Source organism: Ranitomeya imitator, chromosome 5 (genome assembly GCF_032444005.1).
Source record: "Ranitomeya imitator isolate aRanImi1 chromosome 5, aRanImi1.pri, whole genome shotgun sequence".
NCBI lineage: Eukaryota > Metazoa > Chordata > Amphibia > Anura > Dendrobatidae > Ranitomeya > Ranitomeya imitator.
This window is the reverse complement of record NC_091286.1, coordinates 662,707,437-662,729,784: the sequence shown is the minus strand read 5'-3', so window position 1 is coordinate 662,729,784 and position 22,348 is coordinate 662,707,437.

Genomic DNA, 22,348 nt, shown 5'->3' with positions numbered 1-22,348 from the left:
CATTATACTGTGTTTGGGGGGACTGCACTATACTGTTTATGTTTGAGGGCTGCACTATACAGTGCATTTGTGGGGGCTGCGCTATACTGTGTATGTGTGGGGCCTGCATTATATTTTGTGTGAGGGCTGCACTATACTGTGTGTGGGGGACTGCACTATGCTGTGTGTGAGGGGCTGGATTATACTGTGTGTGTGGGCTGCACTATACTGTGTGGGGCGGACTGCACAATACTGTGTATGTGTTGGGGCTGCACTATACTGTGTGGGGGGCTGCACTATGCTGTGTGTAGGAGCTGTACTAGACTGTGCATGGGGTGCTGCACTATACTGTGTGTGGGGGGCTGCACTATACTGTATGGGGGCTGGACTATACTGTGTGTGTGGGGGCTGCACTATACTGTGTGTGGAGGCTGCACTATACTGTGTGTTTGGTGGCTGCACTATACTGTGTGTGTGGGAGGCTGCATTATACTGAGTATGGGGGCTACTCTACACTTTTGGGGCACTGCACTATACTGTGTGTGTGGGGGACCGCACTATACTGTGAGTGGAGGTTGCACTATACTGTGCGTGGGACTGCATTACACTGTGTGTAGGGAGCTGCACTATACTGTGCGTGGAGGTTGCACTATACTGTGTGTGGGGGCTGACCTATACTGTATATGTGGGGGGCTGCACTACACTCTGTGTTGGGGCTGCACTATACTGTGTACGGGAGCTGCATTATATTGTGTGGGGGGGGCTGTATTATACTCTGAGGGGCTGCATTATGTTCTGAGGGAACTACATTAGAATCTATGAGGGGGCTGCAGTATACTCTGAGGGTGGCTATATTATACTCTGAAGGGGCTGTATTATACTCTGAGAGGGCTGCAGTATACAGGGCTGCATCATACTCTGAGGTGGGCTGCATTATACTCTGAGAGGGGCTGCATTATACTCTATCAAGGACCATGGGGAGTGCATTTTACTATATGTACTATATGGGACCTGCATTATCTTGTATTGAGGACTATCTGTGTCCATCATTCTTCCTCAACCGGAGTAAGCATAGGTGCACATGGTCAGTAAATGCTGCAGGTTGGATGCTGCATACTTGTGCAGCATCTAACCCGCAGCATTCAGATGTTACAGCATAGTGTATGGGATTTCAAGAAATCCCATGTCCACTGTGCATGCACAGAGGTGCCCACGGAGATGGACATGTAGTGCGTCTCTCTAGACCGCAGCATGTCATTTTATTTTGTGGAGACGTGAGGCTATGAGGCTTGTCATCAATTACCATGTTGATGTCTGGCAGATTAGCAGAAATTGTAGCACCTAAATAAATTGGAAAATTAATTCAAATCCTTTCTAAACACATCCTTGTGTTGCAGGTTACACCAACTTTTTGGAATCATCACTTTTAGTGGTGTGCGCACTCCTCACTGTAATCATGCTCCACGTCGTGAGCTGGTGATAATACAATACGTACATAGGCTGAGGACATACACTTCTAAAAATGTTGTCTGTTCCTTTATATGGAATGTTAGTAATCTCATAGGCTTCTTACTTTTTCTTGTAGAATAATGTATTTTTGTGGGTCACGATACTCCATGGCACCGCCAAGTAGTGCTGCTGTAGCTAGACTTGGGAATGAAAATCAGCTTGGAAGCAAATGAGGTGCAGATGTCAAAAGAGCCCCCATGAAAAGGAAGACATTTTGTATAAATCAATGGTAAAAGGAAACATAAGAAACTTTGCAATATATCTGGATTCCAGAGCTGATAAGACGCTGAGATGCTCTGCAGGAGCCAGAGCAGCGGAGGAATGAGGAGGAGAGGCAAGTATTGTGTGTGTGTGTCTGTCTATCTGCCTGTCTGTGTCTGCTGCACTATACCGTGTGGGGGGACTGCATTATACTGTGTTTGGGGGGACTGCACTATACTGTTTATGTTTGAGGGCTGCACTATACAGTGCATTTGTGGGGGCTGCGCTATACTGTGTATGTGTGGGGCCTGCATTATATTTTGTGTGAGGGCTGCACTATACTGTGTGTGGGGGACTGCACTATGCTGTGTGTGAGGGGCTGGATTATACTGTGTGTGTGGGCTGCACTATACTGTGTGGGGCGGACTGCACAATACTGTGTATGTGTTGGGGCTGCACTATACTGTGTGAGGGGCTGCACTATGCTGTGTGTAGGAGCTGTACTAGACTGTGCATGGGGTGCTGCACTATACTGTGTGTGGGGGGCTGCACTATACTGTATGGGGGGCTGGACTATACTGTGTGTGTGGGGGCTGCACTATACTGTGTGTGGAGGCTGCACTATACTGTGTGTTTGGTGGCTGCACTATACTGTGTGTGTGGGGGACCGCACTATACTGTGAGTGGAGGTTGCACTATACTGTGCGTGGGACTGCATTACACTGTGTGTAGGGAGCTGCACTATACTGTGCGTGGAGGTTGCACTATACTGTGTGTGGGGGCTGACCTATACTGTATATGTGGGGGGCTGCACTACACTCTGTGTTGGGGCTGCACTATACTGTGTACGGGAGCGGCATTATATTGTGTGTGGGGGGGGGCTGTATTATACTCTGAGGGGCTGCATTATGTTCTGAGGGAACTACATTAGAATCTATGAGGGGGCTGCAGTATACTCTGAGGGTGGCTATATTATACTCTGAAGGGGCTGTATTATACTCTGAGAGGGCTGCAGTATACAGGGCTGCATTATACTCTGAGGTGGGCTGCATTATACTCTGAGAGGGGCTGCATTATACTCTATCAAGGACCATGGGGAGTGCATTTTACTATATGTACTATATGGGACCTGCATTATCTTGTATTGAGGACTATCTGTGTCCAACATTCTTCCTCAACCGGAGTAAGCATAGGTGCACATGGTCAGTAAATGCTGCAGGTTGGATGCTGCATATTTGTGCAGCATCTAACCCGCAGCATTCAGATGTTACAGCATAGTGTATGGGATTTCAAGAAATCCCATGTCCACTGTGCATGCACAGAGGTGCCCACGGAGATGGACATGTAGTGCGTCTCTCTAGACCGCAGCATGTCATTTTATTTTGTGGAGACGTGAGGCTATGAGGCTTGTCATCAATTACCATGTTGATGTCTGGCAGATTAGCAGAAATTGTAGCACCTAAATAAATTGGAAAATTAATTCAAATCCTTTCTAAACACATCCTTGTGTTGCAGGTTACACCAACTTTTTGGAATCATCACTTTTAGTGGTGTGCGCACTCCTCACTGTAATCATGCTCCACGTCGTGAGCTGGTGATAATACAATACATACATAGGCTGAGGACATACACTTCTAAAAATGTTGTCTGTTCCTTTATATGGAATGTTAGTAATCTCATAGGCTTCTTACTTTTTCTTGTAGAATAATGTATTTTTGTGGGTCACGATACTCAATGGCACCGCCAAGTAGTGCTGCTGTAGCTAGACTTGGGAATGAAAATCAGCTTGGAAGCAAATGAGGTGCAGATGTCAAAAAAGCCCCCATGAAAAGGAAGACATTTTGTATAAATCAATGGTAAAAGGAAACATAAGAAACTTTGCAATATATCTGGATTCCAGGACCGGACTGGCCATCTGGCAATTCTGGCAAATGCCAGAAGGGCCTGTTTGGTCATGGGCTGCCTTGTCTGCTACATTGTTAACAGAATCGTTGTTCTCTAGACACCTATACTGTTAAGAGTTGTGATGGAGCACAAAGTCGCTGACTCCGTCACTTACCCCAGCAGCCACAGGTATCAATAGAAATATTGGTCTCGTAATAAACCTTGCTTTCCTCCATCCAGTGTAATATTAGTAATATATCCCATCTGGCTCATGGGGACTGGGACAACATGGGCCTGTGTGATTTCAAATGCCAGGACTGAATTTCAGCCCCAGGCGGTACCTGCTGGATTCACACCTACACTGCTCAGAGATACTGTGTTGTTGGCTGCCATGGTGAGGTAGATTCTTTAAGCTGCAGATCAGGATGAACAACATTGATTGAAAGTGATGGCACAGCCGGCAGGAGTTGCCTGATGACTTACCTGATAGCATGTGGAACAGGGATGACTAGGACAGCAGGAAGACAAGTGGAGTAGGGAATAACAGAGTACAACGAGTCAAGAGTGCCACACGCAGGGACTGAAGATGCATAGTCAGTTCAGGGATTGCAGCAGTGTTTGTAGTGTGAACAAGTCTAGAGAAGAGTTCTTACAACAGACAAATCGTTACTCAGCAAAAAATAGATGGCTGAAGACAGCAGGGATGAATAGGCAAACTTGTTTGAAGAGAAGACACACTCTGATGTAAATGTGTGAGCAAGTCCAGAGAAGAGTTTGTTATATTTACAGAAGACAATAGTTTAGTTTTCAGGTCTGACACCGGAAGTAAAGGTACCTTCACACTGAACGATATCGATAGCGATCCGTGACGTTGCAGCGTCCTGGCTAGCGATATTGTTGAGTTTGACAGGCAGCAGCGATCAGGCCCCTGCTGGGCCATAGTTGGTCGTGCAGAAAGCCCAGAACTTTATTTCATCGCTGGCTCTCCCGCAGACATCGCTGAATCGGCGTGTGTGACGCCGATTCAGCAATGTCTTCACTGGTAACCAGGGTAAACATCGGGTTACTAAGCGCAGGGCCGCGCTTAGTAACCCGATGTTTACCCTGGTTACCAGCGTAAACGTAAAAAAAAACTAACACTACATACTTACATTCCAGTGTCTGTCCCCCAGCGCTCTGCTTCTCTGCACTGTGAAAGCGCCGGCCGGAAAGCAGATTACAGCGGTGACGTCACCGCTGTGCTTTCCGGCTGGCGCTCACAGTCAGTGCAGAGAAGCACAGCGCCGGGGGACAGACAGCGGAATGTAAGTATGTAGTGTTAGTTTTTTTTTACGTTTACGCTGGTAACCAGGGTAAACATCGGGTTACTAAGCGCGGCCCTGCGCTTAGTAACCCGATGTTTACCCTGGTTAACAGGAGACTTCGCATCGTTGGTCGCTGGAGAGCTGCCTGTGTGACAGCTCTCCACCGACCACACAGCGACGCTGCAGCGATCGGGATCGTTGTCTAGATCGCTGCAGCGTCGCTAAATGTGACGGTACCTTAAGAGCAGATTGTAGAAAAAAGGTAACGGAACACAAAGGCACATCATTTTCAGACATACTTGAGTGTCCGAGTCGGCCTTAGGTGATGGGTGATCTAGGTGATCTAGGTGATCTAGGTGATGATGTCACTGTAGCTTGCTGAGCAACTTGGTTGTAATAATTATATGGGTACTACGGAATCTGATAGCATGGGATAAAGCCAGTCTGAGAGCAAAGTTGCAGCAAAAGATGTATTTACTCAAAATTGTAACGAAGTCCTCAGCTCTATATAGAAAATAGCCAACAGGATAGCGAACAAAACATATTACAGATATTCCTGCAATAGTAACGAGGTCCTCAGCTCTATATAGAAAATCACAGCAAACTGAGTAGCGGGGCTTGACCGCTAATGTGAACCAGTCCAGCAAGGAAAATATGTGGAAGCAAACAAGACACTTAAACGAGGAAGTCCAATAAGGTTATAGTGCAATTGCACACAGTACTTAAATGATGAAGTCCAGCAAAACTTGCTCACACGTGTGCACAGTACTTGTTAGTAGGAGTCCAATAGTTCACAGATGGTGCATAATGTGAATGGCGCCCTGGAAAAGAGGACGAGGGGAGAAGAGGGAGAGTGCTATCTAAGCGTAGTAGATAAGTAGATCTTTCTTGGGGAGAAAAGCCCAGCTTGAATCTTGCTCACCTGGTGTGGTTGTGCAAAGAGGCACAACACTGGGAAAAGTTTTGTACACAAAGGAAATCCTTCCACTGGTGTGCTGCACGTCGCAGCAGTTCCAGAGGCAGAGAGGTAGATGAATGGGGTGAGGCAGACCACCGAGTAGAGAGCAGCAGAAGCAGGGAGTTAACCAGCAAACAGGCAGAAGCTCAGGAGCCAGCAGCACAAAATACTCAGGCACAGGAGAACACATGACCCGGACTTAAATAATCAGGACAGACAGGAAGTTCCATGACAGGGTGAGATCCAAGACTCCATCTTGGATCAGGGCGAACAGACACCAGGAAAGTCCAGAACCCCCAATTCTAACTGCAACCCTAACCCCACCACACCCCTAACCCTAATCCCAACCCTAACTAAAACACACCACTATCCCTAATCCCAACCCTAACCATAACCCTAACCACAAATCTAACCCTAATACCAACTCTAGCCATAATCCCAAACATAACCACAACCCTAACCCTACACCAACCCCAACTTTAGCCCCAAACCTAACCCTAGCCCCAACCCTAAACCTAGCCCCAACCCGAAACCTAGCCCAACCCTATCCCTAGGTTTAGCCCAACCCTAACCCTAGCTTTAGCCCCATCCTAACCTTAGCTTTATCCCAACCCTAACCCTAGCTTTAGCTCAACTCACTTTAGTCCAACTTACTTTAGCACAACTCTAACCCTAATGGAAAAATGGAAATAAATATATCTTTTTATTTCATTATTTTTACCTAACTAAGGGGGTGATAAAGGGGGGCTTTATTTACAATTGTTTTTATTTTGATCACTGTGATATGGTCTATCACAGCGATCAAAATGAATCAATAGGAACAATTTCCTATTGTTGCCAGGTGTCGGCCGAAAGATCTCAGCGGGTGCACTACACATGTGTGGCACCCCAGGAGTCCGGTTGTCACAGTGGCATTGCCTCCCTCACAGGGGGTGATGTTATGCTATCGAGTAAAGGTAAAGAAAACTACAGCCCTTGTGTCCTCCAGTCATTTCTCGCACCCTCAGTCCTGCACCCCAAAGTCCACGATCCCTTACAACAGTACCGTAGCCCTGGGGCCCCGCTCCTCCACCTGTGGGGAGCAGAACCATCCCAGCTGTATCACCATCCGCCCCAGCGGTCCCCTTAAGCAGCGTCGGCCATCCATTGCCGAACACCACAGGCGGCGTCATGTTAAGTCCCCTATAAACTTTCCCTCATTATTTTATTGCATGCCCAGGGCAACAAACCGGGTCACTGCTGCTGTGACAACCCCCTGAAGAACTGCCCGACCCGGATTGAGTACCCCATTGCCCTAGCGGGCGTCGCACATGCGCCCGCCATTTTCTTCCTGGAAGAAGATACCGTCGGACCGGGGAACTTCACAGAGGGTTGCAGAGACACTGGAGGTACCAGGGGAGATCGGGGGACCCCATTTTTCTCTCCTCTGATGTGCGATCACATTAGAGGAGAAATTAAATGGGAAAGCAGACTTTTTGCGGTCACCGTTATTCCGTTAATAATGGTAATCGCAACACTGCGATCGGTAAAAAACGACCCGAGTCATGTGCTATGGGGTCTCAGCTACCCTCAGTAGCCAAGACCCTGGAGAAATTCCAACTCCAGGTGGCGCTATACATTTATTTCTCAGCGCCGTTAAAAAGAGGCGATGAGGCATAAGTACCTTTAATTGCCGCCATTAAAAGGCGTATCAGTGGTCTTTAAGAGGTTAATAAAAGTGCACTTAGAGACTTTTCATGTTTCTTAAAACTAAAAAAAGGTAAACAAATTATCCATCTTAGCTATTTTTTATCAGGTAGACTTTTCTGTGCAGAACACTGACTCAAACTAATGGTCTCACTGTCAAAAGTAACAATATCCTGCTGACATGGGTATGATGAGTGATGTACCTTAATGCCCTCTGCTTTCTCCCCACTACTACACTTGCTGGAAGCAATTATGACCTGCATTTGATGGTTCTACTGCACATTCGGTAGGTGGTGCTAAGGCGGATCCTTGCAACTCCTTCATTCTTAGTCGTGGTATGGGATATTTTCATTTTACACAACCTTTACCAATGCCAACTTTTACACACATTTTGTGCAGCACCATAATTAAATGTCGACAAATTTTTCTAAATAAATATTCAACCTTTGCCAAATAGGATGTAACAAGAAATGTTAGATAGGTAAACATGCAGGAACAAAATGCGGAAGCAGGCTGCGGTATAGGGGTGGCGTGTATTACTGTCCAATTGGATTAGTAAAACGGGTGTGCAAAAAGAGGCTCGCACAGTTAAATGTCTTCATTTTTTCTATCTATTTTTAACAAAATGCAACCCCTCTCGCAAAAATGGCCTAATGAGAAATTGTAGATGGTACACTTCCAAAAATTGAACGCCTACAAAAGGGCACAGTGTTGGTGTAGAATGTACAGATAAACAATTTTAAAAGGCAGATGTGCAAAAAAAAAATTGTCTACGACACGCACACTTTGTAGGGTAGACAGTTGCAGTTACAAGTCTGTACTTTTGGGGAATTTTATATTTTTAAGCGACAAATGTTCACCTCTTCAAAAAATGGAAAACAGTATTGCACAAAAAATGTAAAAACTCAGTACAATCGTGTCAAGATAGCACAGCACACCATCTTTGACTGTCACAGGTTTTAGATTTTTTTAAACAAATATTGCGCATTTTCACTGCTGCTTTCTAGTGCATTAAGAACAAAAAAACAAAATATATAACTGTTATATAAATGTAGCAGAACTAATGCTAGCTCCACCATATCACTTATCAATCACGCTGAGTCTGACACTGCTGCTGGCACCTCCCATATCTTTCTTTCCCCCTATCAATTGAATCACTGTACTATTCACAGGCTATTACACTGATCTTCATAATTGCTGCAGTTGTACAAAACATTACTGTCTAGAGTATTTACCCAATGTTTTAGCGCTTTCTGTCACCATCACAAAGCTGTGAGCTCTGATGTTCTCTCACTAGCCTAAATCATAATAAAATGGATGCAGCATTCACTACCTAGGATTTTATACAGGCCATGATAAGCCTTCCTTATTGGTTGTACCAAGTCCACACAGTCATACCTGGATCATGAGAGCCTTCTGTAGCTTATGCAATGCCTAAAAGTTGGCAGCCATTTTTCACACAGATTGTCTTGCTGTTGGACAATGGTCTGCAGCAGAAGCCTCCCCCCACTTCTCAGCCTGTAATAGTAACAGCAATCACTCCCCTTTAGCTTTTTTATCCTCTTCCTTTGTCTTGGGTTATCTACAATCTTCCTAGAAGACTGTAAAAGAGATTAAAATCTAACAAAGTGCATAAAATACATAATGAAATAACAGAAAGTAATAGAAAATAAATTCATATGAAAACATAACGATGCAGATAAGATAAGGAGAAGATAACCGTTGTAATGAGCGATGGATGGACAGGGAAACTCCAGTTAACCGAGGAGTCTTAATTATGACTTAATACACATGATGCCCAACTGGAAGAAAGGACTATTTGTTCAGCTATCTTCTAGGACACACTCGATTCTCCATAGTCGGGAAGTAAAATCAGCACGGCCTCCATGTTATTCAGAAGTCAGAGCACGAGATGGGGATTTACACATACAATTTTCTGCACATTTTATCTGTGGAGAATTCATTATTGCATCTCGTCCTCCTTTATGTCAGGAGACCATAGGAGCAGATATTAAATATAATGTTCCCAATTCATTGTCGATAGGAACCGAATTCAAACTTTTCATAACGTCACAATATCAAAATTTACATTTGTGAGGCAGTGAGGGGGATCATATTCAAGGATCGGTATGTATCCCCTAGAATGCGCATAGAAGCATATTAAACCCGCTGGAGTCCATTGCAGTCACAGGCATAGCTGTGGCTGCAGTGCAAAAAAAAAGTAAGTGTGGACCTGGTTGAGTTATTTGACCAAGGCAATGTTCAAGAAAACTAGTTAAGTGCTTTTATTTTTGGAGCGAACTACATGACATTGGTGTTGTCGATACCCAGGTAATGAGCATCCTCCCATGGGTCTCTGACCCTCTCCCCAACCCAAAATAACGACATGACTCCTAAATTGGATATAAATGGCCACAGCGGTCTCTGACCCTCTCCCCAACCCAAAATAACGACATGACTCCTAAATTGGATATAAATGGCCACAGCGGCCTTTATTATAAACAAACAAACATAACAGTAAAATATGCTGGGAAGGGGTCCTTGAAGCTAAAAATCTGGTGTAAACCATAGGATAAACTAGTGGACAGAAAAACAACCATAGTTTACTCTCAGCTTTTACCCCACTGGCTCGAGAGCACCAAAGATACCCGGAAGGGTTACCATTGTCCACTTCCAACTTAGGAATCTGGCCCACCGTTGCCAAGATTCCCCCAAATCACCAGACCCGAAACCAAAACTTATCACAACTGAAGAATTTATATCCCGACGGATCCCCCAGGCCAATTTAGCACCAACTCCAAGGACCCCTCCCACTGCCACAACGAGAATACTTGACCCCCTCAAGTACCCGAGACCCCACCACCCTTAACCGCTATGGCTCTTTCAATTCCAGTCAGCAGCCCTAGGGCCCACAAATCACTGCCCACGGCATTCAGATGGACATCAACGCCCAGAAGAAATTCGTCTCCTCCACGTTCCAACTCAAAATGACGAACTGCCAGGCCCCCATTCCTAACCATAAAACCAGACACAGCCCGATTCACTTTAATGCGGGCCTTAATAACCTTGGCAACCGAACTAGCATGCCTCCAAGATTTCCGCCCACAAAAATCTCCGACCACACTATAGACATGTCCCGAAACTAAACTCATAATCTGAGTAAATCATGCTTGATGTCTCTAATCAATTCGCGACAAGGGCGGACTCCCAAGTCGTTTCCGCCAACATGCAACACCAAGATATCGGGCGGCCTGTCCAAACAAACTCCGTTGTGCACCTCCTGCATAACCCTGTTCCAGCCCAAGCCCCGAAAATCCAACCACCCGATAACGGCCACGTCCCTAGAAAAACTGAACTGTCTTCTGTCCTGTCGAACGTCTGCCCGCTTTGTACCCCAATAAACGTAGGAGTGGCCGACAATCCAAACCAAAAGCGAGGGCAAACCTGAAAAATACAAACAACTTAAAAAACTTGCACGGGAAAACATACGAATCAACAATCAGCTGACACGTCACAAGGCCTAACATAACTCCGATAACGGCCAGACTCCCACCGACCTATCCGCTGTACCACCGCAGGAGCCAAGCCACCCAACGCTGCCTCTGTAGCAGCCCCAATCCGAAACGAATGAGAGGCAAACCTGGAAGGGTCCGCCACGAATTGGTATCTGGAAAGAAAGGACCCGACTTCATGACGCAATAAAGGCCCATCCCTGCTCGGTTGAAAGCTATAAAAAACCTGCCAACAACGGATAGGACACATTTCCGAACCCGGAACAGCACCCAATACCACCCTTTTACCTCGTCCTTCCTGATCCGTCTTAGACCTCCGAATCCAAAATTGTAAAGACCCCCCGGTAACAAAAATGTCCCCAGCCCAAAGCCCCCCTTGACGAACCGTAGAAGGTGATACAAGCTCACCAACTCTCAAAGCCCCAAAAAAAGCAAGGGAAAAAGCTAGACGGAATAAGGCCGCCTCAAAACTAGAAACACAGATATTATCTCTCGCATGTAGTGTGAACAAAGGTATAGATTAATCCACACTATGGTACTAGATAAAAGTTACAGTTTATTTAAGTCATATTAAAAACATATAAAATACATAACTACAAATCAAGAAAGGTGCAGTAAATCCACAAAAAGAGGGACATAAATGCCATCCAGAAGAAGCAAACGCGAAACGCGCGTCGGGGCAGAGGGACGCCGAGACATTCACCCCGCACATACCACTAGGTAATTAATCCATATCTACCACTACAGGCTGTTATTTCTTTCGTAGCCACTTATGTTTGGGAGCACTACTACCCTTGGGTTATTTTCCCTTTGGGATTGCTTATACATTCTTTATTATATTGGGGTTTGTTGCAGCCCCTTACATTAGATATACATGTACTTACCTATAGTGGTCTCTGTAGTTGGTTATCACCAGTATAGGTGATAGTGCATATGTGGGTTTTGAATTTGCCTATGGCATTTATGTCCCTCTTTTTGTGGATTTACTGCACCTTTCTTGATTTGTAGTTATGTATTTTATATGTTTTTAATATGACTTAAATAAACTGTAACTTTTATCTAGTACCATAGTGTGGGTTAATCTATACCTTTGTTCACACTACATGTGAGAGATATTTTGCGAATGGGTACTTTACCTTCCGTTTGGGAGGAATGTATGTCAAATTTTGAGAGCAATCATTGTGAAACTAAACACAGATATTAGCCAGCCATGCGCCCAACTGCTCTAACATCGCAGACGACACCGGGCGCCTACAATCACCCCGGGTACATGCTCTTCTGAGCCCCTTCACCGCTTGCTTCACCAAAAAGGACTTTGTCAAATCGTGAAAACCCCGAAGCCGAAAACCAAACGCCAAAGCTGCAATCATCCTGTCGACCTTAGCCACCGACCATCCTTGATCCGCCCCATGTCTCAACCATAGAAGCAAAACACCAACCTGATCCTGGCCCATATTATCACCCCCGCACAATGCCAACCAATTCTCCCAAGAACTCCATATTGACTGATAAGCCGACCACGTACTGGGAGCCAAGGATGCCTGAATTAGAGGTTCCGCAGCCCGGACACGACGCTCCAAAGTTTCCCCGGGCATTCCAGCCCCGTCTCCTCGGCCTCCGGAGACAGTAACCGGAAACGCTCCCACTGAAAAGGAGACAAAGAGTCGGCAATGCAATTTTGAACGCCTGGAACATGAGATGCCGTAACATAAGCATTCATGGACAAACAAGACAGAACCAGCTGACGAAGAACCCTAATAACCGGGGGCGAGGATATAGTCAAACTGTTAATAGCACAAACAACTGCCATATTATCGCAATTAAAATGGAGCCTTTTGTTCCGGAAATCATTGCTCCACAAGTGCACCGCCACCAAAATCGGGAAAATCTCTAGCAAAGTAATGTTCTTCACCAAACCGTTCGCAAACCATTCCTCCTGCCATCTGGCGGCGCACCATCGGCCTCCAAAAAAGGCCCCAAAACCAATACCACCCAATGCGTCGGTAAAAAGATCCAAGTCAGCATTCTCCACTAGATCTTCCAACAACAAAGAACGCCCATTGTAACAAGCCAGAAAACGGTTCCAAACCTCCAAATCGGCCTTGTGTTCTGCCGACAAATGAACAAAATGATGAGGGGCTTGAACCCCAGCTGTCGCACTAGCCAAGCTGCGTGAAAAAACTCTCCCCATTGGAATAATCCTACACGTAAAATTTAGTTTCCCAAGGAGCGACTGCACCTCACACAGCGGCAATTTCTTCAAGCGCCTGGCCCGGGCCACGTCGCTCCTCAAACCAAGCACCTTGTCAACAGGCAATCTAAATTCCCATTTCTCGGAATCAATAACAATGCCTAGGAAAGATAAGCTCGTAGACGGACCCTCCATTTTTCCCGGCGCTAGTGGAACTTTGAACCGCTCAGCTATCCAAACAACTGTCCTCAAGAGGACCTCGCAACATTGCGACTGATCAGGCCCTATGCACAGGAAGTCATCCAAATAATGAATCACAGAATCCAAACCGGACACATCCCGTACTGCCCACTCAAGAAAGGAACTAAAGCCCTCAAAATAAGCGCACGACAATGAGCAGCCCATAGGCAAGCATCTGTCAACATAAAACCAAAAGCAGCCTAACAACCTCACGCTATCAGGGTGAACCGGCAACAAACGGAAAGCAGACTCAATGTCGGTCTTAGCTAACAATGCCCCCCTGCCACAACTCCGCACCCACTTCACCCACCCACATCAAACGACGTATAAACAACGGAACAAAGCTCCGGGTTGATCCCATCATTCACCGACCTCCCTTTTGGATAAGATAAGTGCTGAATAAGCCTAAACTTGTTAGGCTCTTTTTTGGAAACCACACCCAAAGGCGACACGACCAGGTCATCCAAAGAAGGAATGGGAAACGGTCCTGACATCCTACCTAAAGCGACCTCTTTACTCAATTTCTCCGACACAACCGGTGCATGTAACTGAGCCGATCTAAGGTTTTTCAAACTCTGGGGTATAACAAAATCAGGAGCGGGTATCCAAAAACCATCACAAAACCCTGCCCGCAACAAATCTGCCCTTTCACTGTCAGGGAACCTATTTAGATAGGGGACCATCGCGTCCAGCCTCACTGGCATCACCCCCTTTGGAATTACTACCTGGCTTCCCTTTTTTCTTAAAGCATCTGGCCGCTCCATGGGAAGACCCATTGCAGTGCGAGCACAAGAGCTTGAATTTACAAGTGGCTCCGAACTTACACTGGCCCTCGTTAAATTGCCAGAACACACCGTGTTTTTGACCTCCAGGCTTCCCTGACTGACCCCCAGCACCTGAAGAACTGCCTTGCGAAGCGGCCTGGCCGGAAGTTCTGGCCCTGCTTTGAAAGGAATGGCCAAATTTTGTTGGTGCCATAACCCGCAACCACAACCGTATGTCTTTCTGATCCCACCGAATCGCAGGACGAACCGCCTTCCTTTGTCTAAACTGTTCGTCATAGCACAACCACGCTTGGCCCCCATAAGCCCTATGCGCCTCCCCTATGGAATCCATGTAGCAAAATAAAGCAGAACAATTCTCCGGGCCCTTCTCACCAATGACGCTTGTCAGAATCGCAAACGCCTGGGGCCAATTCACAAAAGTCTGAGGAATGAGGCGCCATCTCCGTTTTTCCTCATCCTCCTTCTTGCTATCCTCCTACTCGTCTTTCCAAATCTTTTCGTGCACCTCCTTCTTCAAATGAGCCCCTAACAGTCCCTCAAAACAAATGTAGACCTCGCCCCGCGCCTTATCATCCAAACGGATCCCACCCTCTTTTTCCTTCTCGGTCTGTACAGGTACAGATACCGGCTCAGCCGACCCGACCCACACCGCCGTACTGCTACTCGACAACTCCTGGCCAACATCAGAGGGTCCCACCCACGCTGACAAAGGGGACGGCCCAGGCCTAACGCCGCCCAACTGCGACAGCAGCTCACGAACATTTAACAAAAGCTCCCCCACCTCGACACCACCCGCGTCGGCCCTCGATCCAACCCAATCACTCTGACCTACAGACCCCAACACCCGACTACCAACGACAGACGGAGATGTTAAAAAAGCCGGTGACAAACAAGACATAGACGCATGCTCACCAGGCTGCAGGGGAGCTGTGATCCCCCCAGCCGCAGGTGCCGTGGTTGTCCAGCTGTCTCCAGATGCTGATGCCATCCTGGGACCCTCCTGGAGAAGGTCTCGCCATCCCAACGACAGCAGAAATCGCTGCCACGAAGCCGTGCGCCACTAATGCAGCCTGGTGTGGGGGAGCCCCAATACAGAGCCCACCAATCATGCCGCCGCCATCCGATCCCATCGAGGTAACGAGTCCCGTCCCGGTTGCAGGTGGTGTGTGGGGTCCGGGATCCGTGGCCAGGTCCAGCCTGCCCGCCTCAGCTGGAGCTCTGCCCGCTGCCGTGTCAGTGCCGGGTGTAGCAGGCCGCCCGGCCCAGTCATCACCGGGGCAACCCGCCGTAACATCCCTGTGTGCATTGTTGATGCTGGCGCGAGCGGGCCCTGCCCCCCCGAGCGAAGGAGGAGAAGGCCCGACCGCCGCCACAGGCCCCAGCGCGGCTGGTGGATTCCTCCCGGACCGCGGCCTGCTCGGGCGCTTACGAGCAGGCACACGGTCCGGAGGGTCCCTTGAGGGGCTCCTGCGCCATCGCTGGGAGGTCTGAGGGAGGTCGGGGGACAGCCGTTCTGGAGGACGAACACGCCGGGAGGGCCGCTCACAGAAACCACTCGGCGTGGAACCCCCACTGCCATCGCCCAGGATGGAGGACACCTGGGCCACTAACCAGCTGGGAGGCTGGTTCACCGCTGCTGCCCATAACTGGGACAAGATCTGATCCACGGAGCTCATGGTGAGTAGCATGGGCTTCTTGCTCGCTGTCTCCTGAGTGGGAAAGTGACAGGCTCCACCCCCCCCACCACCACTATAGCTCCCTTCTCCGAATAGAAACCCTCCCCCTTATAGAATTAACCCCCACCTCACCTAACCTGGCTCCAAACCCCCTGTCATGACGGCTTCCACGTAGCCACCCGTGGGGGGGAGCGGCTCGCTCCAGCCTGCGCTGGATGGGAGTGGGGCAGTTCACTCCCTCCGGATCGGGTCTTACAAGTGGCCCATGGCCACAGATTCCATTTAAAAACCCTGCAGCAAAGGGTTGGGTGGGTCAGTGTTTGTTTGCAAGTGGCAGAGCAGGTGGCTCTGCAGCATCCAGCCTGTGTGAGCTAGCACACAGCCAAGAGCGGCGAACAGCTGGCACACCGCAGTGTCATACGGTGGTGCAGTCACCCTCGGAAACCGATCTCATATACGGACTGTTGTGATGACCTGGCTGTGATCTGGAGGATACCGTGTGCTGTGCACTGTGTGAGTTGTTCGGACAGTAAAAACGCTTTCTGTGAACTTTTCTGGGGTCCCTGTCTATCTGTCACTCTGCAACATCTCCACTGCACTTCACATTTAAAGGAGAACGGATGTAAGATCTTAAAGTTACTTAACCTCTTAATCCCATATGACGTACTAACCCATCGAGGTGACCTGGGACTTAATTCCCAGGGACGGGATAGTGTTATGATAAGGTAATTCAGTACCACAATGGACATAGAGGTCAGAGCACATACAGTGACCTGACAATAACCCAAAAACATAGAACGAGCTCTGAGACGTGGGAACTCTGCTGACCGCAATCCCTAATCCTCTCCAACCACACTAGAGGCAGCCGTGGATTGCGCCTAACGCTCCCTATGCAACTCGGCACAGCCTGAGAAACTAGCTAGCCTGAAGATAGAAAATAAGCCTACCTTGCCTCAGAGAAATACCCCAAAGGAAAAGGCAGCCCCCACATATAATGACTGTGAGTTAAGATGAAAAGACAAACGTATAGATGAAATAGATTTAGCAAAGTGAGGCCCGACTTTCTGAACAGAGCGAGGATAGGAAAGGTAACTTTGCGGTCAACACAAAACCCTACAAAAACCACGCAAAGGGGGCAAAAAGACCCTCCGTACCGAACTAACGGCACGGAGGTACACCCTCTGCGTCCCAGAGCTTCCAGCAAGCAGAAAAAAACAAATAGACAAGCTGGACAGAAAAAAAACAGCAAACAAAATAGCAAAGCAGAACTTAGCTATGCAGAGCAGCAGGCCACAGGAACGATCCAGGAGGAAACAGGCCCAATACTAGAACATACACTGGAGGCCAGGATCAAAGCACTAGGTGGAGTTAAATAGAGCAGCACCTAACGACTTCACCACATCACCTGAGGAAGGAAACTCAGAAGCCGCAGTACCACTTTCCTCCACCAACGGAAGCTCACAGAGAGAATCAGCCGAAGTACCACTTGTGACCACAGGAGGGAGCTCTGCCACAGAATTCACAACAGGATAGTACGTCATAGGTGATCAGCTGCGCTCACGGGGGTAGCGCGGCTCATCGCTGCCGAGGGTGTCAGCTGATTATTACAGCTGACATCCGGCACTATGTGCCAGGAGCGATCATGGACCGTTCCTGGCACATTAACCCCCGGAACACTGCGATCAAATATGATCGCAGCGTTCTGGCGGCATAGGGAAGCATCGCGCAGGGAGGGGGCTCCCTGTGTGCTTCCCTGAGACACTCGGAACAACGCGATGTGATTGCGTTGTTCAGAGGGTCTCCTACGTCCTCCTCCCTGCAGGCCCTGGATCCAAAATGGCCACGGGGCTCCTTCCTGGTCCTGTAGGGAGGTGGCTTGAAAGTGCCTGCTCAAAGCAGGCGCCAGCAAGCCTAACTTCACTGCCTGTCAGATCACTGATCTGACACAGTGCACTGCAAAGTGTCAGATCAGCGATCTGACACTATACTGTGATATCCCCAATATTATAAAGTAAAATAAATATTTACATGTGTAAAAAAAAAATCCTAAATAATATAAAAAAAAATATTGTTCCAATAAATACATTTCTTTATCTAAATAAAAAACAACAAAAGTACACATATTTAGTATTGCCGCGTCTGTAACGACCCGACCTATAAAACTGTCCCACTAGTTAACCCCTTCAGTGAACACCGTAAAAAAAAAAAGGAGGCAAAAAACAACACTTTATTATCATACTGCCAAACAAAAAGTGGAATAACACGCGATCAAAAAGATGGATATAAATAACCATGGTACCGCTGAAAACGTCATCTTGTCCAGCAAAAAACGAGTCACCATACAGCATTATCAGCGAAAAAATAAAAAGTTATAGTGCTCAGAATAAAGCGATGCAAAAATAATTATTTTTTATATAAAATAGTTTTTATCATATAAAAGCGCCAAAACATAACAAAAAATGATATAAATGAGGTATCGCTGTAATCGTACTGACCCGAAGAATAAAACTGCTTTATCAATTTTACCAAACGCGGAACGGTATAAACGCCTCCCCCAAAAGAAATTTATGAATAGCGGTTTTTTGGTCTTTCTACCTCACAAAAATCAGAATAAAAAGTGATCAAAAAATGTCACATGCCCGAAAATGTTACCAATAAAAACGTCAACTTGTCCTGCAAAAAACAAGACTGCACATGACTTCATAGAGCAAAATATGTAAAAATTATAGCTCTCAAAATGTGAAGACGCAAAAACTATTTTTTGCAATAAAAAGCGTCTTTTAGTGTGTGACAGCTGCCAATCATAAAAATCCGCTAAAAAACCCAATATAAAAGTAAATCAAACCCCCCTTCATCACCCCCATAGTTATTGATGATTTATAATCACAGCTTTCATGCATCTTGGCATGCTTTCCACCAGTCTTTCACACTGCTTCTGGCACAAAAATGTGAGCAGTTCTTCTTTGTTTGATGGCTTGTGGCTATCCATCATCCTCTTGATTACATTCCAGAGGTTTTCAATGGGGTTCAGGTCTGGAGATTGGGCTGGTCATGACAGGGTTTTGATGTGGTGGTCTCTTAATTTTTGCCAGAGCTGTATGTTTGTTTGTTTTGATTCTCCTGATAGCGACCCAGATTGTTCACTCATTTTGTTTAACCTCTCCGCTTCTGACCCCGACTTCGCATTTTGAACCTAACCTGCCTGCCTTGACCTCATACTGTTTGACCACTTCAGTGCTTTTGTCCTCGGCACTTTGTGCTGTGCCTCTGACCCTTCGGTCAGCTGCTGCAAGTCTGGGAACTGCACTGGAGTGGCACCTGGACATGGGGAAGCAAATAATTTTTGGATAGGAGTATTGTCAGGGGCTAACTCTAGATCTACATATCTCCCACACTAGATTTGGGGACACAGAAGACATGACTATACCCTCAGCAAGCATGGCAATTTGTTCAGATTCCTTGACTTGCTTATGGACAGAAACTACGGTACAGAACATCAGCTTTAACGCTTTTGGCACCAAGTCTTAATGTAACTACAAAATCAAACCTAGAGAAGAATAAGGAGCATCTAGCTTGTCTAGATTTTAGTCTTTTGGTTGATTCAATATCCACTAAAGCTTCTATCTCCACCAGGAAAGATTAGGCTGAATCAATACAGGGTCAGATGAAAAGCGTTCCTTTAACTCAAAGAAGGCCCTGATTGCCTCAGGTTTCTAATTAACTACATCAGCTCTATTGTTAGTTCAGTCAATCAGTAGTTTAGCTATTTTAGAAATATCTTTAATAAACTTACAATAGTAATTAAAGAACCCAAGAAAGTACTGTAAAGTTTTCAGATATTTAGGTTGCACCCAATTCTTAATAGCTTGGACCTTGGAGGTGTCTATTCGGAAACCATTAAATGAAAAACTACATTCCAAGAAATTTACTTGACCTAGGAACACACATTTTCAGGTTTAGTAAATAAAAATATTGTCTGTACAGTAAGTTCCTTTAAGATGTGTGACATACTATCAGGTGAATAAATCAAGATATCATCCAGACAGACAACCAAGTATTGACCACATACATCTCTGAATATGTCATTAGCAAAATTTTAAAAGACAGCTGGTGAGTTACTTAACCCAATGGGCATTACCAAATATTCCTAGTGGCCTTCAGGTGTGTTAAATACCGCCTCCACTCATCTCCTTCTCTTCTACAGATCAGGACCCCTGAGATCAAGTTTGGAGAACCAACTGTCTCTCAACAGCTGATTGTAGACATTCGGGGTAAGTGGCAGAGGATATTAATTCTTCACCATAATTTTCTTAAGTTCCTGATAGTCATCAATACATGGTCTGAGACCACCACCGAAGTATGTTTACGTAAGCAAGGCCCAAGGTCACAGTTGCAGACATATTTTCAAGGACAAAAATGTAATGGAGTAATAATTTAGGGAACCAATAAGAAAGAACATCTCCTTAGTATCAAACTTCCCCATACACTGTGAGAGAGGGGTATCATCAATAGCGGTGACTTTCATAGGAAAACATTATTTTAGTAATTGAAGATCAAGATCTTCAGCCACTTTGGCATCAACAAGATTTGATGCGGAACCGCCATCAATAACGGCTTCATGTCACACAGATTTTTGTAGAAGAAACAGACAAAGAGGTAGCAATAATTTTGCACAATCATAAGGAAATACCTGTAACATAGATGGACATCTCTGGACCTTCCTAGGAGCCGATGTCCTTCTTGTGGCTATTGTCCTGCCCAGGCATGCATCTTGTGTCCAGACTTTCCACAGTTGCTACCAAGAGCCGGTCTTGGTTGCTTGATCCCTTGTTGTGGATGAGACTTTGTCATCCCAATCTGCATTTGCTCCTTAGTAATGGTAGTATGTACACAACAGTTAGGAGAAGGTGCAAAGTAGGCAGGACGTTCCCATCTGTGTTCACACAACTTGTAAAAACGAAAGGCCAAAGGTATAGCTGAGTCAAGGGATTTCGGAAACAGAAACTGTACAAACTTATCCTTGATTTGGTCAAAATATTAATATGAAGATGAGACCAAAATGCATGGTCATTCCATTGATAGTCAGTAGTTCAGTTTCAAAACTCAGTGCAGTAACCTTTTGCAGATTTTCGCCCTTGGTGCACGACTGTCAATTAGCTTTCTACAAATTCTATCCGGTCTGGGTCATCATACGGGAGTCCCAGCGCTCCAAGAAACATGTCCACAGAGTAGAGCAGTGGGGCATCAGGATGTAAAGAAAACATCCCGACCTGGGGAGAATCCTGTAGGGGGAATATCATAAATCACACTCGCTGGCTCTTGGAACCCAGTGATTGCAGTGATGGAGTCTAAAGTACAATTTACAGCTCTCCTTCAAGGTAAAGAAATTAAAACGGTTACAGGAAAAACAAACTTGTGATGGAGCGTTTTCATGATGTTGGACACATACAGATTCTAAACCAGCTGGGTCAGGGACAACATCTGATCCATCACATGTTGAAGCGGATCCAAGTAAGGAGGTAAGTGATGTTGTAACAAAGACAGTATGTGATCACTAGCCAGGAACCAGGGTAGAATAGAGTGGTCAGGAAACAGAGTTAAATCAAGATGTCCAAAATGATGGGAAAAAATCGACAAGCAACAATGCTGGAGATAACCAAGAACCAGACAAAAAAGGCTATAACTGGCAGCCAGGAACTGACTGCTGCAACAGCAGAGAGCTCACTGCAAATGACTATTAAGCTGTCAAAATAAAAGAGAAAAAACAGGTTGAAAGGACACAAGTCCCAACAGTCCTAAGGTTTAATTGAACCCCATTTGCACCATGTACTTAACACCACACCGCTAAGTGATCATGGCGTGGCAGGAGCATGTTTATTCATGGATGTTACACCTCCAAAATTATTTTATATACGCATGAAATTTTTGCAACATTATAGCAGAACATGAGACTTTTTTTGTTTTAGAAAGGAAAAAAAAATTAAAAAGGCGAAAAAATAAAGAGCATTTTTAATTCTGAGGGTAAACTTCTGAAATTACTATAGACCTCAGACCAAGCCCCTGAAATATAGACTGCAAACTCCTAAAACATAGAGAACCCATAAAACTGAAGATGTTTTAAATAATTATTAGTGGTAAGCGAATATACTTGTTACTCGAGATTTCTCGAGCACGCTCGGGGATCCCCCGAGTATTTTTTAGTGCTCGGAGATTTAGTTTTTCTTGCCGCAGCTGAATGATTTACATCTGATAGCCATCATAAGTACATGTGGGGGTTGCCTGGTTGTTAGGGAATCCTCACATGTAATCATGCTGGCGAAGAGGTGTAAATCATTCAGCTGAGGTGAGGAAAACTAAATCTCTGAGCACTAAAAAATACTCAGAGGTCACCCGAGCATGCTCGATAAAACTTGAGTAACGAGC